Consider the following 13186-nt stretch of genomic DNA (forward strand, 5'->3'; position numbering starts at 1 on the left):
AACTGAGAGGCTTGCAGTTGACTTCCCCTACCATTTTATAGGGTTGGAGTACATCATATGCTCACCCCTAAACCAGTTAGTGGTAACCTAGGTACTGTGATTAGCTTTGTATAATCAATTCACTTTTTGGAGCTGGGCAGTTACCACCTTATTTGTGTATCAGGACAGTAAATGTCCAAATGCAGAAGGGGGGTCTCCAGCAAGAAGGAAGACTAAGGTAGGGAGTCAGCAATATTTACTGCAGGAATTCATGGGAGAGTACTGAGCAGAAGTGTCACAAGATTAGATTTGATGGGGGCACTTTGGTTGTGGTATGAAGGAAGGATCAGCAAGCTTTTTCTGTAAAGGGCCTGAATTTAGGCCATGTGACCTGTCATATCGCCTCAAGTTGCCATTGTAGTGTGAGAGCAGTCATAGACAATATGTCAGTGAAAAGACATGACTGTATTCTAATGAGACTTTATGTACAAAAGTGGATGGCAGGTTGTTTTAGACCCATGGGCCCTAGTTTGCAGAGGACAGACAGAAGAAAACCACATAAAGGGAGTGGGAGACAAAGGAAGCTTTCCCTTCTTGGACTAGCATCGGGCCATGATGAAGCTGAATTCAAGTCAGGAGGGTCAATACATTCCATTTAAAATGTTGGTGTTTTCTTAGGAGGATGTCTTTCTTGTTTGTTCTGCTTAAAAAATCTTTTTAATTTACGAAGGAACAATAATAGTTGCTGATAGTTTTGACCCTGTGAAAGCCAAGCATTTGACAAGGGCAGTTGACAGCAGCAAAATAGCGCAGAGAAAGAAAAGAGGTCTAGTTCATATGATGTCATGACGTTTAAGTGTAAAAAGGTAGTAGAGGGATAGAAACCTAAGATGGTTCATTCATAGGTCTCCAGCTTGTGCACTGGCATGTGAATTGGACATGGAGAATAGGACTTTATCAGATGAGCAGGGAAGAGCAACAGTTCAACAGGAAAGACCTGTTTTTTCGCACACATTTTGAGTTTGTTGGAATATCCATGGGTAACTCACCCCACATTTTGGATGCAGTTTGTTTGATTCTTTACCTTGTCCTGTCAACAACTGCCTTTCATAGGAGAGCCATGTTTGTAGTGTCATAAGATATTAAGAAAAAGTTTAGAAACCAAGAAATAGAACTCTGTAATCACTAGAACACTAATGTACTATCTTTGAGAAATATTGTTTTTCTCTCACTATCCCAGTTACTTGATTGATTTATAATTATTGTACAAAGGAAGTAGACCCTGCTTAATTGGCAAAAATGGTCACAGTGATGTTTCATTTTCTTTACGAAAACTTTCATACTATAGAACGTGTTATAAGTTATTGAGATTCTGTATTTTATATTTTCAATAAATATAATTGTTGCCTTTTTCATATTATTTTCTGACATCATCATTTCATTTACCTTCCCATGCCTTTATTCAAATAGATCTACGGGAATCTTCAGACAAAGCATTAAGAAGAAGGAATTCCAGGAGAGGTATGATTGAAATCACCTTCTGCCTCTAATCATGTAGAACATACCATCCCGCATATAAAAAATGACACATAATTCCATTCTGTTAGGGGTTCCTGAACCCACACCTTGGTGGGCTTATTCACTACAGAAAATCATAGGACTCAACATATAATTTTACTCTCCTACCTGTGACTTACTAGAGTGGAAGGATCATAGGAAAATCATCAAAGAGAAAAGGTGCGTGTGACCAAGTGTGGAACACACCAGCCACAAGCTTGCAAGAACCCTCTCCCTGTGGAGTTCCCAGGATGTACTCAAGTATTCCATTGTCAAATTCAGACAAAACATGTGAAATGCCATCTACCAGTCCCAAAGTGCCGTTAGACTCAGTGCCAAGGGTTTTATGGAACCCTAATCACATAGGCATCTTCCCCATAGTGTGTTACACAATTTTAGATCCCCAGAAGGAAAGCAAGTGTTCAACATAAATCCCATTGGTTGTACAAATTCCTGGCTCCGGCTGGCTGGGCTCCTATAGTTTTTCTTAATTTCTTCCTTAATAGAATATTATTCAGTATTATTTAAACAGTTCATAGTAGGTGATTTAAAATCAGAAGCAATATTGTTGGAGAAGCTCATTTATTTAGTCATGACTTCTAATATCCCATCTGATATCTTAATGTAAAAAAGTAAAAGGATTTTAAATTAAGAGATAGTATGTTTCCTCACTAACCACATTATGACCCACTGAAATTGTTAAGAAATGATCTTTTGTTTAGATTTTACAGCAAATGGATTAGATTAAGTAAATTAATACTTATTATTACATACTGATTTGTCTCACTAAAAAGTCAGTAAACTAGGAACTGAACTATACGTCCCTGGAACCAGAAACCAATGGGTAACGATAAAGACGACAACACTTAGCCAGTGGGCAAGGATCCCAAAGAGATTGGTTTTTAAAAATATCTACCAGAAGTACAGAAGTCAGTGAGTAAATGCCAGTTTAGAAGGAGAGGTTATTTTACATACTATACCAACAAGGTCTTACTATGATCAAATTCACTCCTCAGAAGTAAAAACAGAATGAGGCATGTTGACTTCATTAGAACAATATGATCCTTCTGCTTGTTGGATAATTGTCATGACACTGTAATTTCCCTAGAACCAGATGCTCTGTTGCCATTGGTGAAAAGATAATCACAATAAGTATTCAAGTAGCTCAACTCAGAGTTAACAAGTTATAATAAAAGTAGAGAAATGTTTCACTATAAGAAAAACGCCAGTGTGCTACCCAGCTGTGGCACTGAGTTCATTGTGCCTGCCGCGTGAACTGTATGAGGACACCTTGGACTTAGTAGACCTTCAACAAGAACTTGTGTAGGTTGGTTTTGCAAATTATAAGAAACACAAAGATGAAATAGTGGTTTGACCTTGAAGGTGCTCTTAATATCAGAGAGCTGTGTCTGGTTTATTTCTGTATGTTTTTTGAAACAGAATTTTCAAAGAAAATCACAGAATTCAGTTATTCGTTGGTTCCGTCTTAATGGTTTCCTATTTAACTCTTAGGTGTCTTTTAGGTACTTGGTGTTCTTCTATGTTGCCGAATTCAAACATTTAAAAAACCTGGTTTCTGCCCTCCGAGACCTTCTTATTATCATTGTGATTTTTATTATTTTTAGTACTTTACTCAGTGCTTACTAGGTGCCAGAGCACACTAGGAGCTTACCTTTGTCATTATTTATTCTTTTGCATGGGTGTGTAGTATGTGGCAGACACTTTAAATCCATGATGAGAATTAGTGTTTGAAAAATGTGTGTGAGGCCTTAGCCAGGTAGGTCAGTTGGTTAAAGTATTGTCCCCAAGTGCCAAAGTTGTGGGTTTGACTCCTGGTAGGGGTACATACCAGAATCAACCAATGAATGCATAAATAGTAGGACATCAAATCATGATTCTTTCTCCCTTCCTGTCTGTCTAATAAATAAATTTATAAAGGAAAAGAAGATTTATAATTAAACATAAAAAGCACAGGTGGGATGTAAAGTAAGCATGCAGAACGTGTAGAAGTTTGCCAGGTAAAGGTGCAGAAGGGTGATGTTTAGCTGGAGGAACATTGCGTTTGTCAGTGGGGACAGCAACAAGGGCTCAGATGTACAATAGAACTTTGCGGCATTAATGCCCAGTTCTGTTTTGATGGTGCAGAATGTTTCCTGTGGGAATGGCTGGGCATGAGGTGAATACCTAGCGAAGGCAAGCTTATGAAAGTCTCCTACACCAGAAAGGAAGAGATCTTACCCTGTAGGCCTTGGGCTGTCAGTCACATAGAATGGTCTTAGCTTTAGAGGATCGGTGGCCTAATTAACTGTGGCCAAAACAATAGGAACCAGGATTGTTTTGGTGTTTCTGTGATGTCATCAGGATCCCAGTTGTCCCTTTCCAGGTGCGTGGTTGTCAGTGTTAATGTGTCCTTTCCTGGCCAGCTGCTTAGCGAGGGCTCCGAGGCATCATATTCTCACATGACAGTGTGTAAAGGCTTGAAGACCTGCTTTTCCTTATGCGTTTCTCTTTTCCTTTGAAATTTCTTGTTTAAAGCATAGTTGGCACACAATATATAACTTTCAGGTGTACAACATGGTGGTTTGACACCTATATTTTAGGATGTGATCACCACGCTAAGTCTAGTTGCCATCTACTTCGGTGCAAAGTTACTACGATACTGACACATTCCCTGTGCTTCACAGTACATCCGGGTGGCTCACATATGCTGTAACTACAAGGTTCACTTCTTATTCATGTTCTTCTATATCATGTGTCTCCTTAACCCACTAGCCTCTGGCAACCATGATTTTGTTCCCTGTCGTCATGGGGTGTGTTTCTGTTTTGTCTGTTTGGTTATTTAGATTCCACGTATAAGTGAGACATACTTTATTTGTCTTTCTTGTCTTATTTCACTAAGCATAACAGCCTTTTGGTCCATCCATGTTGCTGTAATTGGCAAGATTTCCTTATTTCCATTTCTGAGCGATATTTCAATATATAATACATACTTTCTACATCATATTTTTTTCTTTATATATCAAAAGACACGTACATTGCTACCATATCTTGGCTATTGTAAGTAATGCTTCAGTGAACATAGGTGTGCAGATATCTTTTCAAATCTGAGTACATGCTTTTGTTGAAGAAATGCCCAGAAGTGGAATGGCAGTTTTATTTCTAATTTTCTGAGACATCTCCATGCTGTTTTTCATAGTGACAATACCAATGTACAACCCCAGGAATAGAGCTTGAGGCTTTCTCTTTTCTACACATCGTGGCCAACACTTGTGATTTATTTATTTATATCTTGAGGATAGCCATTCTGAAATGAGTGAGGTTGTCCTGCATTATGGCTTTCATTTGCATTTCCCTGATTGGTGATGCTGAGCTATATGTTTCTTTTAAATATGAGGAAAACTGAGGGGCTTGCAGTTGACTTCCGCTAACATTTTATAGGCTTGGGGTACATCACATGCTCACTCCTAGACTACTTAGTGGCAACCTAGGTACTGTGTTTAGCTTAGTATAATCATTTCTCTTTGTGTATCAGGACAGTAAGTGTCCAAATACAGCTGGGGGTCTCTAGCAAGAAGGACGACTAAGGTAGAAGGTCAGCCATGTTTACTACAGGGATTCATTGGAGCGCACTGAGCAGATGTGTCATAAGATTACACTTGCTGGGGGCACTCTGGTTTTGATATGAAGGGGTGATCAGGATGCTTTCTCTGTAAAGGGGCTGATTTTAGGTCATGTCGTCTGTCATATCTTCTCAAGTCTGCCATTGTAGTGTGAGAGCAGTCACAAACAATATGTCAAGGAAAAGGCAGGACTGTGTTCCAGTGAGACTTTATGTACAAAACCAGATGACAGGTTGTATTATTGCCCATAGTCCCTAGTTTGCAAAGCGCTCATGTACAGGACAGATTGAAGGAAACCACATAAAGACAATGAAAGACAAAGGAAGCTTTGCCTCCTTGGACTACCTTCAGGGCATGATGAAGCTCTCACCCATACATGCTGAAATCAAGTCAGGAGGGTCAATTTATTCCATTGAAGATGATTGTGTTTTTCTAAGCGTATGTCTTTCTCGTTTGTTCTGCTTAAAAAATTTTAATTTATGAAGGAATAATAATTGTATAATTTTTGCCCCTGTGAAAGCCAATTGTTTGACTTGGGCAGTTGACAGTAGCAAAATAAAGCAGAGAAGGAAAAGATGTCTAGTTCACAGGATTTCATGACCATTAAGGGTAAAAAGTTAGTAGAGGGAGAGAAATCTAAGCTGGTTAATTCACATTTCTTCACCTTGTGCACTGGCATGTGAATTTGACATGGAGAATAAAACTCTATCAGTTGAACAGGGAAGAGCAACAGTTCAACAGGAAAGACCAGTTTTCCCCCATACATGTTGAGTTTGTTGGAATATCCATGGGTAACTCACCCTATATTTTGGATACAGTTTCTTTGACTTTTACCTTGTCCTGTCAACAACTACCTTTCACAGGAGAGACATATTTTTAGTGTCATGAGGTATTAAGAAAGATGTTAGAAACAAACCAATAGATGTCTGTAATCGATAGAACCCTATTGTACTGTCTTTGATAATTGTTGTTTTTCTAGCGCTATCTCAGTGACTTGATTGATTCATATCTATTGTACAGAGGAATGAAATCCTGCTTAGTTGGAGAAAATTGCCAGTGTGATGTTTCATTTCCTTTATATGCACTTTCATATAGTAGAGCATATTGTCTGTCATTAGGATTCTGCATTTTCTATTTTGAGTAATTTGCCTCGTTTTTTTCTTTCACATTGTATTCTGTCGCCATTTCATTTACCTTTTCATACCTTTGTTCAAACAGCTCTCCAGGAATCTTCAGAAGAAACATCAAGAAGAAGCGATTCCAAGAGAGGTATGCTTGAAATCACCCTCTGCCTCTAATCATGTGGAACATAGTATTCTGCATCATAAAAAGGCCAAATAAAGCCATTTTGTAAGGGGTTGCTGAACCCACACCTAGGTGGGCTTATTCACTAGAAAAATTCATAGGACTCAACATAGAATTTTACTCCTACCTGTGATTTACTAGAGTGGAAGTATCATAACACAATCAGCAAGGAGAAAAGGTGTGTGTGACAAAGAGTGGAGGACACCAGGCACAATCTTGCAAGAGCTCTCTCCCTGTGGAGTTCCCAAGATGTGCTCAAGTATTCCACTGTCAAATTCTGACAAGACATGAGAAATGCCATCTACCAGTCCAAGAGTCCCTTTCCTCAGTGCCAAGGGTTTTACCGCACCCTAGTCACATCGGCATCTTTCCCACAGTGTGTGCCAAAATTCTAGATGTCCAGATGAAAAGGAATTGTTCAGAATGAATCCCATTGTTTGTACAAACTCCTGGATCAAGCTGGACTGGCTCTTATAGTGTTTCTTAAGTTCTTCCTTAATAGACGAGTATTTATTATTAAACAGTTAATTGTAAGAGATTTAGAAACTTGACCAATATTGTTGGAGAAGTTCATTTATTTAGTCACCACTTCAAATATCCCATATGATATCTTTGTTTAACAAAATAAAAGGAATTTAAGTTAAGAGGTTGTATGTTTCCTCTATAATCACATTATGACAAACTTAACTTTTTAAGAAAGAATCTTCTTTTAGTTTTTAAAGCAAATGGATTACACTAAGTACATGAATACTTGTGATGGCATATTGATTTGTCTCAGTCAAAAGTCACTAAATCTAGGAAGTGAACAATACTTTCCTGGAATCAGAAACCAATGCTTAAGGATAAAAACGACACCACTTAGCCAGTGGGCACGGATCCCAATGAGATTGGTTTTGTTCTTCTTAAAGAATCTTCATTTACGGAGGAAAATAATATTTGCTTCTATTTTCCCAATGGTGAAAGCCTTCGTTAAGAGCCCTTGTTAGACTGAAGCCGTTGACTGTAGCAAAATAAATAAGAGAAAGGAAAGAGGTCTAGTTCATATGATTTCATGATAATTAAACATAAATATTATCATGGAGAGAGAAATCTAAGAGGTTTCATTCATATGTCTGCAGTGTGCACACTTGCATGTGAACTGGAGGTGGAGATTAGGACTATATTAGATGAATAGGGAAGAGCAACAGCTCAACAGGAAAGACCACTTTTTTTTCCATACATGTTGTTTCTTGCAATATCCATGGGAAATGCACCCAACATTTTATGTACAGCTTCTATGACTTTTTACCCTGTTTTTTCAACAACTCCCTTTCATAGGGGTGCCATGTTTTTAGTATCATAAAATATTAAGGAAAAGTTTAGAAAGAAAGAAATAGAACTCTGTAATCACTAGAAAACTGTTGTACTAGCTTTGAGAATTATTGTTTTGCTTTTGCTATCCTAGTTTCTTGATTCGTTCAGAACTATTGTAAAAAGGAATTAAATGTCCTTAGAGAAAATTGCCAGTGTGATATTTCATTTCATTTATAGGCACTTGCATATAGGAGATCAGGCTCTATATCATTAGGATTCTGCATTTCCTATTTTGAGGAAATTGCCTTGTTTTTTTGTTACATAATGTTTTCTGACATCATTGTTTCATTTATCTTTTTCTTCCTTGGATCTAATAGATCTACTGCAATCCAAAAAGGAAGCAATAAGAAGACCCAGTTCCAAGAGAGGTATGCTTGAAATCACCCTCTGCCTCTAATCATGTGGAACATACCATCCTACAGCATAAAATTGTCACATGTGCCATTCAGACAGGGGTTCCTGAACCCACAGCTAGGTGGACTTACTGACTAGAAAATTCATAGGACTGAACATGTAGTTTTACTCTTACCTATGATTTCCTAGAGTGGAAAGGTCATAAAACAACCAGGAAAGAGAAAATGTGTGTGACAAAGTGTGGAGGACACCAGGTAACGGCTTGCAAGAGCTCTCTCCCTGTGGAGTTCACAGGATGTGCTCAAGTATTCCACTGTCAAATTCTGACAAGACATGTGAAATGTCATCTACCAAACCCCAGAGTCCTTTTAGACCCAGTGCCAAGGGTTGTATGGCACCCTAGTCACATCGACATCTTCCCAATAGTGTGTGCCAAAATTCTAGATGGCCAGATGGCAAGCAACTGTTCAGAATGAATCCCATTGGTTGTACACACTCCTAGATCATGCTGGATGGGCTCCTATCGTGCTTCTTAATTTCTTCCTTAAGAGACTAGTATTTATTATTATTTAAATAGTTAATTGTAAGAGATTTAGAAACTTGACCAATATTGTTGAAGTTCATTTATTTACTCACCACTTCAAATATCCCATATGATATCTTTATATAACAAAGTAAAAGAATTTTAAGTTAAGCAGTTGCATGTATCCTCTTTAATCACAGTATGAGAAACTTAACATATTAAGACAGGATCTTTTGTTTAGTTTTAATAGCAAATGGATTACACTAAGTATATAAACACTTGTTATTGCGTATTGATTTGTCTCAGCAAAAAGTCACTAAAACTAGGAACTGAACAATACTTTCTTGGAATCAGAAACGAATGCTAAAGGATAAAAATGACTCCACTTAGCCAGTGGGCAAAGATCCCAATGAGATTGGTTTTGTTCTTCTTAAAGAATCTTCATTGTTGAAGGAAAATAATATTTTCTGTTATTTTCCCCCCTGTGAAAGCCATCATTAAGAACCCCTGTTAGACTAAGGCCTTTGACTGTAGCAAAATAAAGAAGAGAAAGGATTGAGCTCTAGTTCATATGATTTCATGATAATTAAATGTAAATATTATGGAGAGGGATACCTAAGACGGTTCATTCATAGGTTTCCAGTGTGCACACTGGCATGTGAAGTGGAGAGGCAGAATGGGACTTTATTAGATGAACAGGGAAGAGCAACAGCTCAACAGGAAAGTCCAATTTTTCCACATACATGTTGAGTTTCTTGGGGTATCCAAGGGTAACTCAACGTATATTTTGGAAACAGTTTCTTTGACTTTTTACCTTGTCCTTTCAACAACTGCCTTTCACAGGAGAGCCATGTTTTTAGTTTCATAAGATATTAAGAAAAACTTCAGAAACAAAGAAACAGAGCTCTGTAATCACTCGAACACTACTGTAATGTATTGGAAAATTATTGTTTTTCTTTCGCTACCTTAGTTTCTTGATTCATTCAGAACTATTGTCAAAAGGAATTATGTGTTGCTAGAGAAAATTGCCAGTGTGATGTTTTATTTCATTTATAGGCACTTACATACCATACAGAAGGCTGTCTATGATTAGGATTCTGCATTTTCTATTTTGAGGAAATTGCCTTGTTTTTTTGTTTCACATTGTTTTCTGACATCATTGTTTCACTTATCTTTTTGTTCCTCTATTCAGATAGATCTACTGCAATCTACAGAAGAAGCAGTAAGAAGACCCCGTTCCAAGAGAGGTATGCTTGAATCACCCTCTGCCTCTAATCATGTGGAACATACCATCCCGCATCAGAAAATTGTCACATAATGCCATTCAGACAGGGTTCCTGAACCCACAGATAGGTGGGTTTACTCACTAGAAAATTCATAGGACTCAACATGTAGTTTTGCTCGTACCTATGATTTATTAGAGTGGAAGGATCATAGGACAATCAGGAAAGAGAAAATATGTGTGTGACAAGGTGTGGAGGACACCAGGCACTCACTTGCAAATCTCTCTCCGTGTAGAGTTCCCAGGATGTGCTCAAGTATTCCACTGTCAAATTCTGACAAGACATGTGAGATGCATCTACCAGCCCCAGAGTCCCTTTAGAGTCAGTGCCAAGGGTTTTATGGCACCCTAGTCAGATGGGCATCTTCCCCACAGTGTGTGTCAAAATTCTAGATGGCCAGAAGGCAAGTAAGTGTTCAGAATGAATCCCATTGGTTGTACAGACTCCTGGATCACATTGGACGGGCCTCCTATAGTGTTTCTTAAATTCTTCCTTAATACACTAGTATTTATTATTATTTAAACAGTTAACTGTAAGAGTTTTTAAACCTTGAGCAATATTGTTGGAGAAGAAGTTCATTTATTTAGTCACCATTTCCAATATCCCATATGATATCTTTATGTAACAAAGTAAAAGGATTATAAGTTAAGAGGTTGCATGTGTCCTCTATAATCACAGTATGAGAAACTTAATGTGTTAAGACAAGATCTTTTGTTTAGTTTTTATAGCAAATGCATTACACTAATATATAAATACTTCTTATTGCATATTGATTTGTCTCAGCAAAATGTCACTACAACTAGGAACTGAACAATACGTTTTTGGAATCAGAACCCAATGGTTAAGGATAAAAACGACACCACTTAGCCAGTGGGCACGGATCCCAATGAGATTGGTTTTGTTCTTCTTAAAGAGTCTTCATTGATGAAGGAAAATAATATTTGCTGTTATTTTCTCCCCTGTGAGTGCCATCGTTAAGAGCCCCTGTTAGACTAAGGCCGTTGACTGTAGCAAAATAAATAAGAGAAAGGAAAGAGGTCTAGTTCATATGATTTCATGATAATTAAATGTAAATGTTATCATGGAGAGAGAAATGTAAGATGGTTCATTCATAGATCTCTAGTGTGCACACTGGCATGTGAACTGCAGGTGGAGATTGGGACTTTATTAGGTGAACAGGGAAGAGCAATAGGTCCACAGGAAAGACCAGTTTTTTTCCATACATATTGAGGTTGTTGGGGTGTCCATGGGTAACTTTTCTTCCCTTCATTCAAATAGATCTACTGCAATCGACAGAAGAAGCAGTAAGAAGACCCAGTTCCAAGAGAGGTATGCTTGAAATCACCCTCTGCCTGTAATTATGTGCAACATACCATCTCACATCATAAAATTTTCACATAATGTCATTCTGAGAGCGGTTCCTGAACCCACAGCTAGACAGGTTTATTCACTAGAAAATTTATAGGACTCAACATGTAGTTTTACTCTTACCTATGAGTTACTTGAGTGGAAGGATCATAGGACAATCAGGAGAGAGAAAATGTGTGTGTGACAAAGTGTGGAGGACACCAGGTACCCTCTCGCAAATCTCTCTCCCTGTGGAGTTCCCAGGATGTGCTCAAGTATTCCACTGTCAAATTCTGACAAGACATGTGAAATGCCATCTACTAAACCACAGAGTCCCTTTAGACTCAGTGCCAAGGGTTTTATGGCACCCTAGTCACATGGGCATCTCCCCATAATGTGTGCCCAAATTCTAGATGGCCAGATGGCAAGCAGGTGTTCAGAATGAATCCCATTGGTTGTACAAAGTCTTGGAACATGCTGGATGAGCTCCTATAGTGTTTCTTAATTTCCTCCTTAAGAGACTAGTATTTATTATTATTTAAACAGTTAATTTTAAGAGATTTAAAAACTTGAGCAATATTGTTGGAGAAGAAGTTCATTTATTTAGTCACCACTTCAAATATCCCATATGACATCTTTATGTAAGAAAGTAAAAGGATTTTAAGTTAAGAGGTTGTATGTTTCCTCTACAATCACAGTATGAGGAAGCTAATGTGTTAAGACAGTATCTTTTGTTTAGTTTTTATAGCAAATGGATTACACTAACTATATGAATACTTGTTATTGCATATTGATTTGACTCAGCAAATAGTCACTAAAGCTAGGAACTGAATAATACTTTCCTGAAATTAGAAACCAATCCTTAAGGATAAAACGACTCCCCTTAGCCAGTGGGCAAGGATCCCAATGACATTCTTTTTGTTGTTCTTAAAGAATCTTCATTTACGAAGGAAAATAATATTTGCTGTTATTTTCTGCTTTGTGAAAACCATCGGTAAGAGCCCCTGTTAGACTAAGGCCATTGAATGTAGCAAAATAAGGAAGAGAAAGGATTGAGGTCTAGTTCATATGATTTCATGATAATGAAATGTAAGTTTTATAATGGCGAGAGAAATCCAAGGTTGTTCACTAATAGGTCTCCAGCGTGCACAGTGGCGTGTGAAGTGGAGGTGGAGAATGGGACTTTATTAGATGAACAGGGAAGAGCAATAGCTCAACAGGAAAAAACAGTTTTTTTCCATAGATGTTGAGGTTGTTGGGGTGTTCATGGGTATCTTTTTTTTCCTTTATTCAAACAGATCTAATGCAATCAACAGATGAAGCAGTAAGAAGACCCAGTTCCAAGAGAGGTATGCTTGAAATCACCCTCTGCCTGTAATCATGTGCAACATACCATCCCGCATCAGAAAATTGTCACATAATGCCATTCTGATAGGGCTTCCTGAACCCACAGCTAGGTGGGCTTACTCACTAGAAAATTCATAGGACTCAACATGTAGTTTTACTCTTACCTATGATTTACTAGAGTGGAAGGATCATAGGACATTCTGGAAGGAGAATATGTGTGTGTGACAAAGTGTGGAGGACACCAGGTACCCGCTTGCAAGTCTCTCTCCGTGTGGAGTTCCCACAATGTGCTCAAGTATTCCACTGTCAAATTCTGACAGGAAATGTGAAATGCCATCTACCAAACCACAGAGTCCCTTTAGACTCAGTGCCAAGGGTTTTATGGCACCCTAGTCACATCGGCATCTTCCCCATAATGTGTGCCCAAATTCTAGATGGCCAGATGGCAAGCAAGTGTTCAGAATGAATCCCATTGTTTGTACAAATTCCTAGATCTCGCTGGACGGGCTCATATAGTG

This window comes from Miniopterus natalensis, chromosome 1, assembly GCF_054644295.1.
Source record: "Miniopterus natalensis isolate mMinNat1 chromosome 1, mMinNat1.hap1, whole genome shotgun sequence".
Classification (NCBI taxonomy): domain Eukaryota; kingdom Metazoa; phylum Chordata; class Mammalia; order Chiroptera; family Miniopteridae; genus Miniopterus; species Miniopterus natalensis.